We start from the raw sequence: 14,826 nt of genomic DNA, 5'->3' as shown, positions 1-14,826 counted from the left end.
AATTTAATAAAAATTCTAAAGACATTTTTGCCATAATTGACGAACTATCTAATCCTGAGCAAATTCTTTTGAAGGCCATGCCCTCCCAAGCATTATGTAATTCGCTAAATGATTATTTCATTGATAAAATTATCACTATAAAGGCCAGCATCCCTAACCACCTTTCTTCACCCGACTACTTTGTGGTACATCGAAACAATAGGACTCTTAGCTGCTTTCCCATTATCAGTAATGAGATTTTTCAAGATCTGCTAGTAAAGATCAAATCAGGCGCCCCGTCGGACTGCTACCCCCTCATATACTGAAAGACTGCCTCGCAATCCATTCTGGCCCTGCACTTGCATTATTGAATGAATCTATTTCATCTGGCATAGTCCCCCTGGCTTTTAAGAAAGCAGTAGTGGTACCCCTCTTGAAAAAATCTGGAGCTGACCCCGTGCTCCTATCCAACTATCGCCCGATCTCTCTGCTACCTTTCTTGGCTAAGGTTCTACAGGGCCACGTAGCTAAATGTCTCTCTAATTTTTTAGAAGCATCGAATTACTTGGACACTCATCAGGCTGGTTTTTGGCCAGCCCATTCTACCGAATCCGTGATCCTAGTGGTCATGGACACCCTCCGGCAGAACGCTGATAGAAGTTACCCCCGGGCCCTGGTCCTGTTAGATCTCTCCGCAGCCTTTGACACGGTCGACCATACTATTTTGGCCGACCGTGTCAGACAGGCTGGCGTTCAAGGGACGGCGGCTCGCTGGCTCACTTCCTTCTTGGAGGATCGCTCTCAGGCTGTTCGTCAGGGACAGTTTCTAGTGCCTCCATGCAATACCATCTGTGGGCTCAGCCCCTCTCCTCATCTGTTTAACCTCTATATGGCGCCCCCGATCCAGTCTCTTAAAGACAGGAATGTGTTGGTCTTCAACTATGCAGATGATCTACAGCTTTCAAAGTCGACAGCTCGGACAACTCTGTCACTGACTTCCAGGCCACCATGTTATACATCCAAAGCTGGATGGATCATAACCACCTCAAATTTCAAATTAAACCCTGGTAAAACAGAGATAGTTCTCACCGGGGATGGCCATAAGTACTGGGGCCCCCACTATTGGCCACCTGAGCTTGGCTCTCCACCCCTTCCTTCCACATCGGCCAAAACCTTAGGAGTCTCTCTGGACAGCGATCTCTCCCTGAAAACTCAGGTTGGAGCGGTTGTGTCCAAGTGCTTATTACAAATGCACTAAATCAGGAACATACATCGCTTTCTCACTCATGATGCCTTGACTCAGGTCATGATATCCACGGTTCTATCTCATCTGGACTATTCCAACTCTGTATATTTAGGCATGCCATATTACCTGCTTAAACGCTTACAGATGGTCCAGAACCACGCAGCCCGACTGGTCTATAGACAACCTAAATGGCATTCAGCTACCCCCTTGTTGAGGAAACTACATTGGCTCCCCATTTCTCAGCGCTGTGCCTTTAAAACTGGGCGCCTCATTTTTAAATCCTTGCATGGCATCAGTCCTGAGTTTATTAACAGTATGATACTTAGGCATACCCGCACGCGCAACTTAAGGTCTGCCCATCTCTCACTCCTCTCTACCCCGTGGTTCAAACGGGTACGTCAAGGAGGCCGCAGATTTGCCACCCTTGCTCCTAAATTGTGGAATTCCTTTCCGCAAGAAATGCGGTCTTGCACAGACCTTTTGCAATTCAGGAAATCCCTGAAAATGAGGCTATTTGCACAGGTTTAGTTTTTATGTCTTTCTGACAGCTTTCCGAGCCTTAGTGCCATGAAGCCACCTGGCGTACATGTGCTCTATAAATTTTATTAACATTAACATTAACTGACGGAACAAAGCTAGGGGCTTAGGGGCCAGATGTACGACCATGAAAATTTGCGACTTGCAAATTGCACTTAATTGCGAGTCGCAAAATGCCATGTTCAACAGTGTCTGAGACACTGTTTGCGATTCCCAATGGGGTCACAAATTGCATGCCTCATCAATATTCATGAGGCATTCGCAATTTACGACTCCATTGGGAATGGCTGTCCTAGGGATGGTGGCCTGCTGGACTCATCAGACCTCCATATCTGGGACTGCTTTAAAATAAAGCAGTTTTTTTTAATGCAGCCTGTTTTCCTTAAAGGAAAACAGGATGTATTTAAAAAAAAAGAAAAAATGAAACATTTTCGTATAATTTTTTAAGGGCAGGTAGTGGTCCCTGGGACCACTGCCTGCCCCTGAAAAATATTTACCCCTGCATTAGCAAAGGGGAAGGGGTCCCCTGGGGACCACTTCCCATTTGCGAGTGCATTACCACCCTCTTGAAGAGGGCGGTAAATTGCGAGTGTTTCGCGACCGCAAGTGCGGTTACCAAACAGTCATACATGGGGTAGAGAATTGATATTAGGAAGGGACACCCTTGAAATGCCCCTTCCTAAAAGCGAGTCACAATTCCTATTTAGCGAGTCTCAAAAAAATTGCGACTCGCTAAATAGGAATTTTACATGGCCCTATTCATTTTTGCATGCGCAAACAGGTCACTAACCTGCTTGTGCATGCAATTTAGGGTCGTACATCTGGCCTTTAGTTTTTAATGGCAGTAAAGTTTAACAACAATAAGACTGAACCAGACTACCAATTGAAAGCCTGCTCTATCTCGACGGGTGATTGGATGCTAAGGTGGCATGGTGGTAGGTTGAGCAATGGGCCGGTAAGTGTGGGCTGGGTCTACTACAAAGTTCTTATGGTATAAACAAAATACAAGACATAGGGGTACATGCATCAGGAAATGCTTTTGCGAGTCCTTAATTGCGGTTATTAAAGAATAGCAATTAGGAACTCTCAAAAGCCTATGCATGTAGAAATTGCTATTAAAATAGCGATTTCTAAACATTCCTTAACTGCGACTCGCAAATTGCGAGTCGCAATGAAGGAATGGCTTCCCATTCATTCCTATGGGCCTACAGGTACTCGCAAATTGCGCATGCAATTTAAAGGGTGCAAAGGTGTCAAAATGACACCCTGAGGCACCCCTGAAATTGTGATGTGCACCCATGTTGTGCACGCGCATGCCCCAAGGGCATGTGTGTGTGTGTAACCTCAAACCTTCAAAAATGCACTTTAGTGCATTTTTCAAGGTTTTTGCAAAATACAGGCCAGAGTAATTTCTCCGTATTTTGCGGCCCCAAAAAGCGAATTTGCAATTTTTAATTTATAAATTGCGAGTGCCTAACACTTTAATGCATCGCAATAGGCCTTTTTGAAGGCGCAAACTGCCGATTTTTGCGAATCGCACCAGTTGGACTCGCAAAAACCGTTGCTGCGTGTGTCTGATGGCATTTCTGAATGGCTGGCCTCCGAAGTCTTTATGTCAGATGCATGTCCAATGTAGAGCTGATCCCATACCTTATCTTCAGGATATCCACGTCCGATACATTTATATGCAATTTTTATAAATTGAAAAAATTTATATAGTGGTTAGTATTAAAATCTGACATGGATTCTGCCCTCCTGGATGGTCATTCGACACACATGCTTTATATAATTTTAGGAGATGAGCTGATTGGACAAAACACTAAGATTTTTATGAGATGGCAGGTTGTGACATAGCTATTCACTGCAATTTGATACCTGTTGAAGAGGAAAAGTGCTGTACAATTTTGGTATTGCATAGAATGTGGCCTGGAATAAAAAATAAACACGTCAATGATCTCATATGCTATTGTTTGTTCAGTTTTCATGCTAAAGTCAAACTAAATGAGCATCTAGGTAAAATTAAATCAGTAATAGACATTTTGCTTCCACTGCAATGTGGGATTTTAATGTAGTCAAGATCTGCAGGAGAGTGGTTTACAAACTGTGGTGTAATGCACTTCAGGCTGGTGAGATATTGATTTCCTTTGAGATTTTCCAACTGGTATATTCATTTCTAAAGATTTCATGTAGACTAAATTCTTGGACATTATGAATATTAATAATAATTGGTGCACGCTTTAACCTCTTAAGAGCGATGGAAAGTTTTGTGAATATGCTTGTAATTGAGTGCCACAGGCAGCATTCAGTCTGATGACTGATCGACTATGACTCTGCCCAACTGGAATCCTAGGGAATACACATAAGTGAACAGCGCACGCGCCCCCCGTCCTCTGAAGGTGGACGTCGGCGCAATCTACCATGCTACCAACGTGGAGGTGTGACTACCTATCAGCCCTTAAAATGCCAGTTCAAGGCAATGACTCTGTAAGAAAATAATGATTATATATAAATATTTTTACACTTTAGGGAAGTATATTAAAGGTATTATAGCGTCCTCTACCCCATGAAAAACATTATTACGAGTATGTAGGAAGAGTATGACTTACATAAGCGCTTGACAAAGCATGCAGTTGCCACTTTTACCTCATTTTCAAAATCACCCCTTCATCCCTCCAAAACGCAAAGAGCCATTCATCAGTGCTATCTTTCAATTACACCTGGGGCATTTTTATCCATAGTGCCCTGGGGGCGGTAACAGGATTTTGAACCCACTCTTTGCATAAGGGGTACTGTAGCTTGGTCGCAGACACTCATGTGACATCTTCTGTAACATCGATTGTGCTTGCACTGAGTTTGGCTGGGGCGTTTCCAAAGGGGCATGCTCTCATTTGCATAGGGTTGTGGCCCCAGATCAAATGAGGGAATCCTTTGCCTTTGTACTTGTGCCATATTACAGATGGGGGTACACACCAAAAGAGGAGGGCATATGAGGCAACTCTTCCCCAAGCCCCTCTGCTTAAAGAGGTCCGCGTCGCACTATGGGTGAGTCTGTCAGCCCTAGTAGCATCCTTCACACTGCAGGTCCCTGTAATCAAAGCCCACACTATGAAAACAGACTGTGCTCACTCTTACACAAGCCATTCATGCAGTGGACTGGGTGTGGGCGGGGAGTGGTACGATCTTGCAATCCCGCACAGAATGCTCACCACCCAAGGATCTTCCAGCTCATTACCAGCACCAATAAGGCTGTGGTATTGAGGCAGTGACAGTTGTGTCCCAAAATTCTCCGTGGCTCTGCTTGTATTGTATTCTGACTGGAACAGCAGTGCTGCGGAGGCTGAGGAGAACAGCTCTGAGCTTGGACTGGACCTCCTGCCCTGCTGCGAGTGCGGCTGCCTGCCATAGCTGAGATATGAACCTTTAAATAAAAATAGAGTATTTTAGATTGTTTCACTTTATCACATTCGAATATATAACTGTATTGGGTGGCCTTTATTAGACTGAATGAACCACACCTCTTCTACCTTGACGATTTTTAATAATGACTCATGAGTTAAGTCAGTGCTTTCTATATAAACCTTTATTAGTATTGATGGAGCGACATTAGGGTTTGTTACAAGAGAGATTCTTTACAATTCACATCTTGAATTGAATTATTCAAGGTGCTCTCAGATATGATGATCATGGGAAAGGAGGCACAGTAAAGAAACCTAGGACCATAATATCAAGGAATTGGCGATAACATTATCGCCGCTTTGGCGGCAGGAAACTGCCACTAAAGCGGCGATAATGGGCTTGATAATATGCCCTAGAGAATTCCCATAGAAGTCCAGGTTCACACCAGTTTAATAATGTTATCGCTGTTCCTTGATAATATGGCCCATGGTTGGTTAGGGTCACACAGTTTTGTCAAGCCAGGAAACCTGGATGATTGATACCAGGGTTCCTGATAACATATTGTGCAATTCTGCCACTGGATGGCAATCACATTCTTTCACCCTTCTGCCCTAATGACAATTTCTTTAGTGACCCAAAAGGCAAAGCTCCTATGCAGGCTTTTACTGTTGTTATAGACAGAACAAAATGATGGTCTATTAAACCATACAAAAGAGAGGTTTTTGTACACTGTACACACAGAACTGAATTATTTCAAGGGGTTCTCAAATGTGCTGATCATGGAAAAGGAGAGACCGTGAAGAAACTTATTTGCCCAGGGTCACACAATTTTATCAGGTTGGGAAGCCAGAATTGAAACCAGGTTCTCTGAGTCAAGGCTCTGCAACTAGAGTTTGTCCTGGGCGCCACAAATGCTTGTTGCTGGCTTGGGCATTGAAAGCCACACTGACATCAGAAAGAAGCTGATGACTTTAACTGTTTCCACAGAGCTTCTCCAGCAGTGCAGCAAATACTTCCTTTTTCATCGCCCTAGTCACTGTCTTCCCTCACTATCCAGTTGCAATAAAGAGCTTTATATATCTTCTGTAGTTTAATCTCCTTGTCCATCCACTAGTAACTCAGCAGCAAATTAGAGGCTTATGTGGGTTAGGAAAGAGGCCAACCTTACACTGTCATCAAAGGTCAACTGATCTGGGTTTAATCCACCACCGTTCTTTAGCCCACTCTGCCACCCCAGTTCAGACATGGCCATATGCAAATCAGCCTGACCCTGTGCCTCATGGGAACAGTCCAGCCCGAACTGCCAAGCCATGTCTTCCCTGGACCGGAAACAAGCTTCCTAGGACCGGTTTCTGGCATTTCAGCCGTCTTCAGCCAGGCTTGCTTGAATCCAGTGGCAAAGTGAGCAAGGGACTCACGTCTGAGCATACCCTGCCAACTTATGGCAAACAAAGCAAAACCAAAGGAAATGATGGACGGAGTGTTGAACAATGCAAGCACTCACCCCCAGTCAACTGCCCACTCTGCCACCCCAGGGGTGGCAGAGTGGGCTAAAGAACGGTGATGGATTAAACCCAGATCAGTTGACTGGGGGTGAGTGCTTGCAATGTTCGCCATAAGTTGGTAGGGTATGCTCAGACGTCCCTTGCTCACTTTGCCACTGGATTCAAGCAAGCTTGGCTGAAGATGGCTGAAATGCCAGAAACCGGTCCTAGGAAGCTGGTTTCCGGTCCAGGGAAGACATTGCTTGGCAGTTCGGGCTGGACTGTTCCCATGAGGCACAGGGTCAGACTGATTTGCATATGGCCATGTCTGAACTGGGGTGGCAGAGTGGGCTAAAGAACGGTGATGGATTAAACCCAGATCAGTTGACTGGGGGTGAGTGCTTGCAATGTTCAACACTCCGTCCATCATTTCCTTTGGTTTTGTGTTGTAGCCTATTCCCAATACACTGCGTCACTCCTTATGCCTGCTTCAAGCAGGGGTAAGGCTTTGACGCAGTGGCGTCCTAAAAGTCACACAGTGAAATCGTGTAGATTTCACTGCGTCACTTTTACGAGGCTTTCCTGCGTGGGAACGCCTACCCTGCATACATTATACCTGACGCAGGTATAATGTCACGCAGGGATTTATAACGTGACGCATCTCCCTAGATGTGTAACGTAAATTTGCCAAATTTTTTACTATGCCGTTGCGTCACAAAAGTGATGCAACGGTGGCGCAAAAGTGTCGCAAGGGGCTTGTAAATCTGCCCCCATGTTTCTAATAATAGATGGTTCTTGTTAGACCTGGCATCCATGGCATGGTTTCCCCCCAAACGTTTCGCCTTCAACCTTTCTGTTTTGCTGACTTTGTTTTTGCTGGCTTTAGGATTCTGCACACTATACCAGTACTAACCAGTGCTAAAGTGCTCGTGCTCTCTCCTTAAAACATAGTAGTTTTGGCTTATACCCAATTGGCATATTTAATGTACTTGTAAGTCTATAGTAAAGTTGCACGACCTGTGTCCAGGTCCTTTTAATTGTATGCAACTAGGGGGCCTGCAACATTGATTGTGCCAACAACTTAAGTAGCACTTAAAACATGTCTCAGGCCTGCCATTGCAGTCTGTCTGTGTGCAGTTTTAAACTGCCATTTCAACCTGGCAAAATAAACCTATTGTCAGGCCCAACCCATCCTTTTTAAAAATATATGTCACCTCAAAGGTAGGCCCTGGATAGCCCCAAGGACAGGTTGCAGTGATTTAAAAAGGTGGACATGTACTTTTAAGTTTTACACATCCTAGAAGTCAAAAACTCTTACATTTGTTTTTCGCTACTGCACAGCATACTTCTGACACAGGATAACATTGTAATTACCTTATTACATGTTATAGATGTCATATCCAAATGGAAACAGGTAACACTCTTCATGTTTGGTGTCTCTGGAATCGCAATTTATAAAACTAACATATGGTGACGCCGGATTTTAAATTACAATTCTGAAAATGCCACTTTTAGAAAGTTAGCATTTTCCTCCCTTATCTAGTAGTTGGCTGGTGTCCTGACTTGAGCCTCAGGTTCAGAAGTCTCCAACCACCTCGACCCGGGCACCTGGACTCTGCCATCTCTGAGTCTACCCTGTCAAGTATTGCCACCCTAATCCTGGACCCATGGTAATGGGCATAAGATGCTCTGCCGGCCTCTATGGAACCAGCGGAACCGACGCAACTCCTCTGCTGTGCGGTGCAACCCTGAGCAGAACCGCTGCATCACTGCCGCTGAGTGGATCGGTTCCATCGCAAAGACCCGCAACACATTGCAGCCTGTCACCTCATCAGAACTAAGCCCGGGCGGACCAGGCGTAGTGCCTCTACGCGGAGTTCCGCAGAGTTGGAAAACAACTCCGCTCCGCTCTACTCCCTCCCCCAACCCAAAGTAAATATAATGTTAAAAAAGGCACTAACCTGCCATGGCTGCCTGCTTCTGTGGCCGCTCCATCCTCATCATCGTCATCCTTCTTCTTTGATAACCCCTACGTTATAAGTCTTGCGCATGCGCATGCACACATGCGAGACGTTCAACTTAGAGGTTTTATCTAAGAAGAAGGACGGCGAAGATGAGGAAGGCGAGCTGCCATGGCGAGGAGGAGGCAGCCACGGTAGGTAAGTGCCTTTTATTAAACATTATAATTACTTTGGGAGGGTGGAGGGGCCGACTAACTCCGCTCCACAGGGAGTTGGAGTTTTGCCTGAACTCTGCGTTCGCAATGGAACGCGGAGTAGGCAAAACTGCGGAAACTCTGCTGGTGGAGCGGAGTTACCCGCCCGGGGTTAATCGGAACCACTGTTTTGCGACACACCCTCGGACATACTCTAGCATCCCTTATCGAAGGCAGCCTCGACTATGCTGCCATTCCTGTAGCTGGCCCCTGCTCCAGTGCAGTCTGGCAGTAGTTTTTACTCCGTCCCAGTCCGGTGCATCCAGATATCCACCGTTAGCGCTTTGTGCCTTGTGGTGCTATTTTTACTGAAATCTCTCAAATGCAGTTCCTCCTGTCCTCCTGATTGGAATGTTGATGCTTTGATCTTGTTTTATTTATTAAAAATAACTCTATTTTTTAACTTAGTGTGGGATCCTTTTTGTGTGTTTTTTCATTTTATTACTGTTTGAAGTGTTGCACAAATACTTTACACATTTTCCTATAAGTTAAGCCGGATTGCTCTGTACCATGCTACCAGGGGGTTGAGCACAGGTTAATATAGGTTTATCTTGTGCCCGAAAAGGAGTTTGGTTGTTTTTTGACCATGGTTCACTCTCCAGTCAACCAACATCCCAATTTGCTGCAGTTCTCATAAGTTATATTAGATTGTTCAACTACCAAGTTTTTTTAGAAAGAATGAAAGAATTGTATTTATGGCTGAACACCTTTCTTGTGGTATTAGTGTTAGACCATGCACTATCAGACCCAAGTTACAGTTAAACTATTTAACTAATATGATTTATTCATCTCCCTGGTAATTATAATCATTACATGTAATTGAACATTTTCCTATACATTTTATGTTCACTTTTGATGGGTAGGGAAACATTTTTGTAGTCAACGGGATTGGTTTTGTGTACATCAAAAATCTAGGTTAGGTATTGGTAATGGTATGTTCTAGGATTCAATTAGTTCATATTTAAATTCTGTAAGAAGTTGGCTCTATATATAGTACGCCAAAAGAGGTATACTGTGCAAAGAGTCCGGTTATTCTCTTATTAGTGGACAGGGGCTTGCTCTAGCAATCCTAAGGTGCTCTTCTAGGGGGTAGTGTGGTCAAGCAGCCTTAGGCTTATCAAAGAGGAGTGTTAGACTTCTACAAATACACATAATAGTCAATAAATGATGCACACAACTCAATAGGGAGATCCACACCCATTTATAAAAATAACACGTCTCTTGATACATGTTTAGGCACCAGAATCAGTATGATCAAGTAAAAGTATGTTTTGCAAGAGATATACGTTGCATTAAAAAAAGTCGACACAGTGCGTTTTTCAGCAGGTGCAATGTTATCCTATGGGAGGGAAAACAAGTATGGCATTCAGGTAGAGTACAGCAACTTACGAGACCAGTCCTGGGGACTTGAAGTGAGTATCGGGCCAGGTCCAAGGCAGCACCACCAGGTCACCTCCAACAGGACTAAGAGCGGCCAGGTGCAGTGGTGCAATGGAGTGTTGGGTACCCAATGTTAGGCTATGGGGATCGGTATTCGTGAAAAGAGGCTGCAGGTTTTGACTGGGAGGCCAGATTGGTTGAAACAACAGGAGGGTTCAAGTTTTGCGATGCTTGGGTATGTGGGAACACCGGTGGTCCTCTTCTTATTGGGCTGGGGCAGCTGGGTGCAGGGGGTCTTCAAGATGTTGGGTTTCTTCGTCCGTGAGCATTTGCGATTGAGGTGGCCTGCAAACAGATGGACTACCTACACCTGGGATCACAATGCCGCCATGATATGTAACCCTGGGCGTAGTTCGCGTAGTCGCGAAACGGGAAGATGTTCTTGCACTACGCGAGCTACGCGTAGCTATGCGAGCGTGCGTAGTTGCTTGGGGCGCCCGTTCGTGAAGCGTTTTTCTTGTTCGGCAGCGCGTTGTGCGTGTTCGGGGCACTGTTTGCGTGCTCGGGGGATAATATCTCGCGAAGCTACCCATGTGGTCACCTATGGGCGCGGCCATCTTGTTTTTCAATTGTCCCGCCCGCTCGCGATGCCTTATTTCCTGTTCCGGGTCGCGTACAGCGTGTTCGCGATGCGCATGTCATGTTCGGGAGTGCATTCTACTTGTTCACGACAATTATTGCGTGTTCGCAAGAAAAATCGCGCAAACTTACCCACGCGGTCGCGAATGGGCGCGGCCATCTTGTTTTTCACTCTATGCTATGGTTCTGGGCCTACTTTTCTATCCTCCCTTAATCTTTGCAATCCTTAGTTTTTTATACAGTTTTTATGACGTTTTTTATTTATCATCTACCTCTCTCTGTCCCTAAGTTTATATTTTGCATTTTATTTCTACTTTTACTGTGTTTTTTAAACTTTATATTACTTCTTTCTTTAAGCTACTACTTCTTCCCCCTAACTTTCTTTTTTCCCTTCTAACTTTTCTTTTCCGCCTCCCACCCGCCCCAGAACCATGGCCAAGGGCACTGCCGCTAACGGCTCAAACGGCAAGGCGCCTGCACCCAAGAGCCGCCTGCTTTGCGGCAGAATGCGCCCTGCAGGGGTGCAGGCCTGGCAGCTTTTTGGCGAGGCGGAGGTGTCCGCCCTTGTTTTTTTTATCCAACGCCACCTCCCCTGACCTTGGCAGCAGGCGAAGGTGCGCCGGGCAGTGTTTCGGTGCTCAGGGGTCTGGTGCACCCATAACCAGCTGGCCCACTGGTGGTCTGACATCCTGGACCGGGAGCAGGACCTGTTGGACCTGCTAGGTGTCGGGGTCGTGGGGCTTGGTGAGTAGTTAATATATAGTAGTATAAGTATTGTTGTGTATACATTTTTGACGAATAACAAGATTACTGCTGCTAAGATTGCTGGTAAATTACGTTTCAAAACCTTCTGTGATTGTAGGACACAGGTGCTCGGCGCTACTCTTACTTGTTTGCAACTTTGCACTAGCTTGGGCTGATTAATGTCAGAGTTTACTTTAGAGAACTGAAGTTAGATAATGCTATTGTTAGAGAGACTCTAGTCCTTCCATTGTCCTCCTGTTAAATAGTGGTGGATGGATACTAGGTTTAGTTAGTATTAGTTCATAATTTTTTTACGGTCTGCGTGACGCCTCCTCTATCACTGAGTGCTGCTTACCCCAGTCCTCCGTAGAACCTTTTGTAGTTTGTTTAGTGAGTGGTAGGCTTAGCAGGGTCAGTCAGTAGCAGAACAAGATCGGACGCAATCAACTCACAATTTGGTGTATGCACAAATTTATGCATGTGTCCTCCATCTCATCTATGCATTTTTGATGGCTAAAGAAAATGGAAATGCAGACTTAGTGAACAATTGGCCCGTCTGGAATATGTGGTCTAGGTCAGGTGATACTTAGGCTTCGTTAGTATTCTGGAATCAGAATGATTATGGAACACTGGAGTGTTCATAAATAAGTAGACGATCCGTGAATCCAGCAAGCAGCCCAGTAGTCGATCCATCTGATTAGATAGGTCCATTTTATTGCAATTGTTGTTTCCCAAAATGTTTTTTGACGTTTTTTTATAATGATTTATTGGTTTCACAGCACTCCTTAATGATTGTCTCTTTCTTAATTATATCTTACATGATCATCAGCACCACCCAGGGGCAAGAAGACGGGGTCCGAGTCGGTGGGACAACAACCAGAGGACCGCTCCTCTACCGAGGCCCCTGCTGTTGGCCCCAGTAAGTCCTCCAGTGGTTAATATTAACAATTATATTTCCCTAACTTTTACTGCACCTTTTTTTTCCGAACTATTAATTATGGTTCCACTTTCTAATTCTATTTTTTACAAAAGCTTCTTTGACCTTGACTATCTGTTTCCAAATTCTGGTTATCCCTGCCTCTAAGTTCCTTCTAACTGCCTCTGCTATGACTCTCTGTGTTACTACTACTATTAGTCTGTCTTTAGCTAAGCTTGCCCAGTTGGCCACTCTTTATTGAAGGTTTCCTTTGGAATAAAATTCAGATTGACAGCTCTAGCCACTGTGTCCTGTCCTTTGGGTTGTCCTCTTCTAGTCTTCTTAATCTTGAGGCTTTGACAATTCCCACCAACAAAATGCCCAACCAGATATTTGACTAGTATTTTGGATAGGATAGTACATACTACTACTGTTGTAGGGATTGTGCACAGCCACATACACAACTATGCACAAGAAAATAGGATGTTGGTGATGGGAGGATGGACCTTACTCACACCTCAGTCAGAAGAACCCACAATCCCCTAACCGACTAGCTATAGTGTCTCATTAGGTCCCGACCCCCCACACGAAGTTACACAATGATGATGAGACAACCCAGAACATAACACCCTTTTGCTCACTCACTTGTGTAAGTTTACCCCACCACACCAAATACCACAGAGTCTATGTGTAAGTTCAAAATGTTTATTTTCAAATAAGTAACAAGCTCTGTACGTCGTTCTATAAAATTATTACTACAGCCAGCTCCAATAGCAAAAAGCATAAGATTAAAACAGTAAACATTTACAAGTGCATGATACAAGACAAAAGATCTGTGTGAATTCTGGAAGACCTCTCACCGTAGAACGTAGAAATACTGGTTACATGCATCATAAGCTCTGCAAATCTCTGATTTGTAGAAGGGAATCTTCCGCCTACTATGAGAAAAATGGTGCACGTTAGATAGTATAATGCAATTATGCAAGCATTTCGCAGTCATGCCAAAAAGTGTAACATGTACATGTGATGGCTAAGCAATACGGACTAACCGAACTCCATAACAAAGTGGCTTGTTTTTCGACCTCTTCACTTGTACGCAACACTCATGTGGCCTCAAAGGCGTCTACTGCACAACAAGCTGCGAGGTAATATGCGCAAAAGAGTAGTAGACATGATGAATCTAAAAGGGTTACATGGCTCATGCTAACTTTCCAAAGAGTAGAGAAGGACTAGATGACCCTAGGGACCATAATAACACTACTAGTGTCTGTCTACTGACTCTACTCTAGTACCCGATTTGGACTAGTGATGATGTATGTTGGATTAACTTTTTTTTCAATCTTCCTAGTGAAAACTAATAAAATAGGGGGAGGTGTACAGGCATCTAAAAATGTGTAATGTTTTTTCTAGACATACTACCAACCACCAGTGCCGGCGGGGCCAGCGGCGATGGCGATGCGGCCATTCCAGAGGGAGCGAGAGACCAGGCGGCACCTGCAGGAGCTGCAGGGGGGGAGCCAGCAGCAGTGGCGGGTGGTGGTAAGTTATATTCATTACTTATTGACATTACTACTAGATGGAAGTGTGTTCACTTCACTCATTGTACTGTGAGACTTATTAAGTTGTAGTGAACATTATACAATGGTTGAAGAAGACACCCTTTACTTAGCATTAGCAGTGCATTAGCAATAGCATTAGCAGCGTGAGTTGAGTAACTAATGGCCTCTTCTATCTGACTCCAACTCAGCTGTGAAGGTTTTATGGAGAAGACTAAAACTCAGATCAGATGACCTTGATGGATGTGTTGAACGAGGAGGGAAAGAAGGGTGGAAGGAGGAAGGACGGGCGAGATGTAATATGACTGGCAGAGAAGGATATGTTGGAAGCATGCATAGGTGGCTGATAGGAATCAGATCAGATGCATGGGTTGTTGAAGGATGGGTGGAAGGTGAAAGAAGATGCCTGCCTGGGTGGGCAACACAGTATGGGTGGATACTAGATAGCAAGAATCATCAGCGGTGTTTGGTTCAAACTCAAAGCCAAGGCAAGCAATGAAGGAGAGGACGCATGGGTGGTTGTTGGTGAAACCAACTAAGGTTTGTTAAGAGGTATACAAAAAAGAATGATAGACATTTACTTTAATGGATGTATGCCTGGATGTACTATCATCATAGACAGCATAGGTGAAGACTGTCACTGGAGAGTCTTACTTTGAAGAGAATGTAAAAGAAACTGCGCCAGAGTAGCAAAGCGGAGGGGAATATAAGTAGTATTTTCAGAATACAGTTGA

This window comes from Triturus cristatus, chromosome 5_1, assembly GCF_964204655.1.
Source record: "Triturus cristatus chromosome 5_1, aTriCri1.1, whole genome shotgun sequence".
Classification (NCBI taxonomy): Eukaryota; Metazoa; Chordata; class Amphibia; order Caudata; family Salamandridae; genus Triturus; species Triturus cristatus.
Note: the sequence above shows the minus strand (reverse complement) of the source record.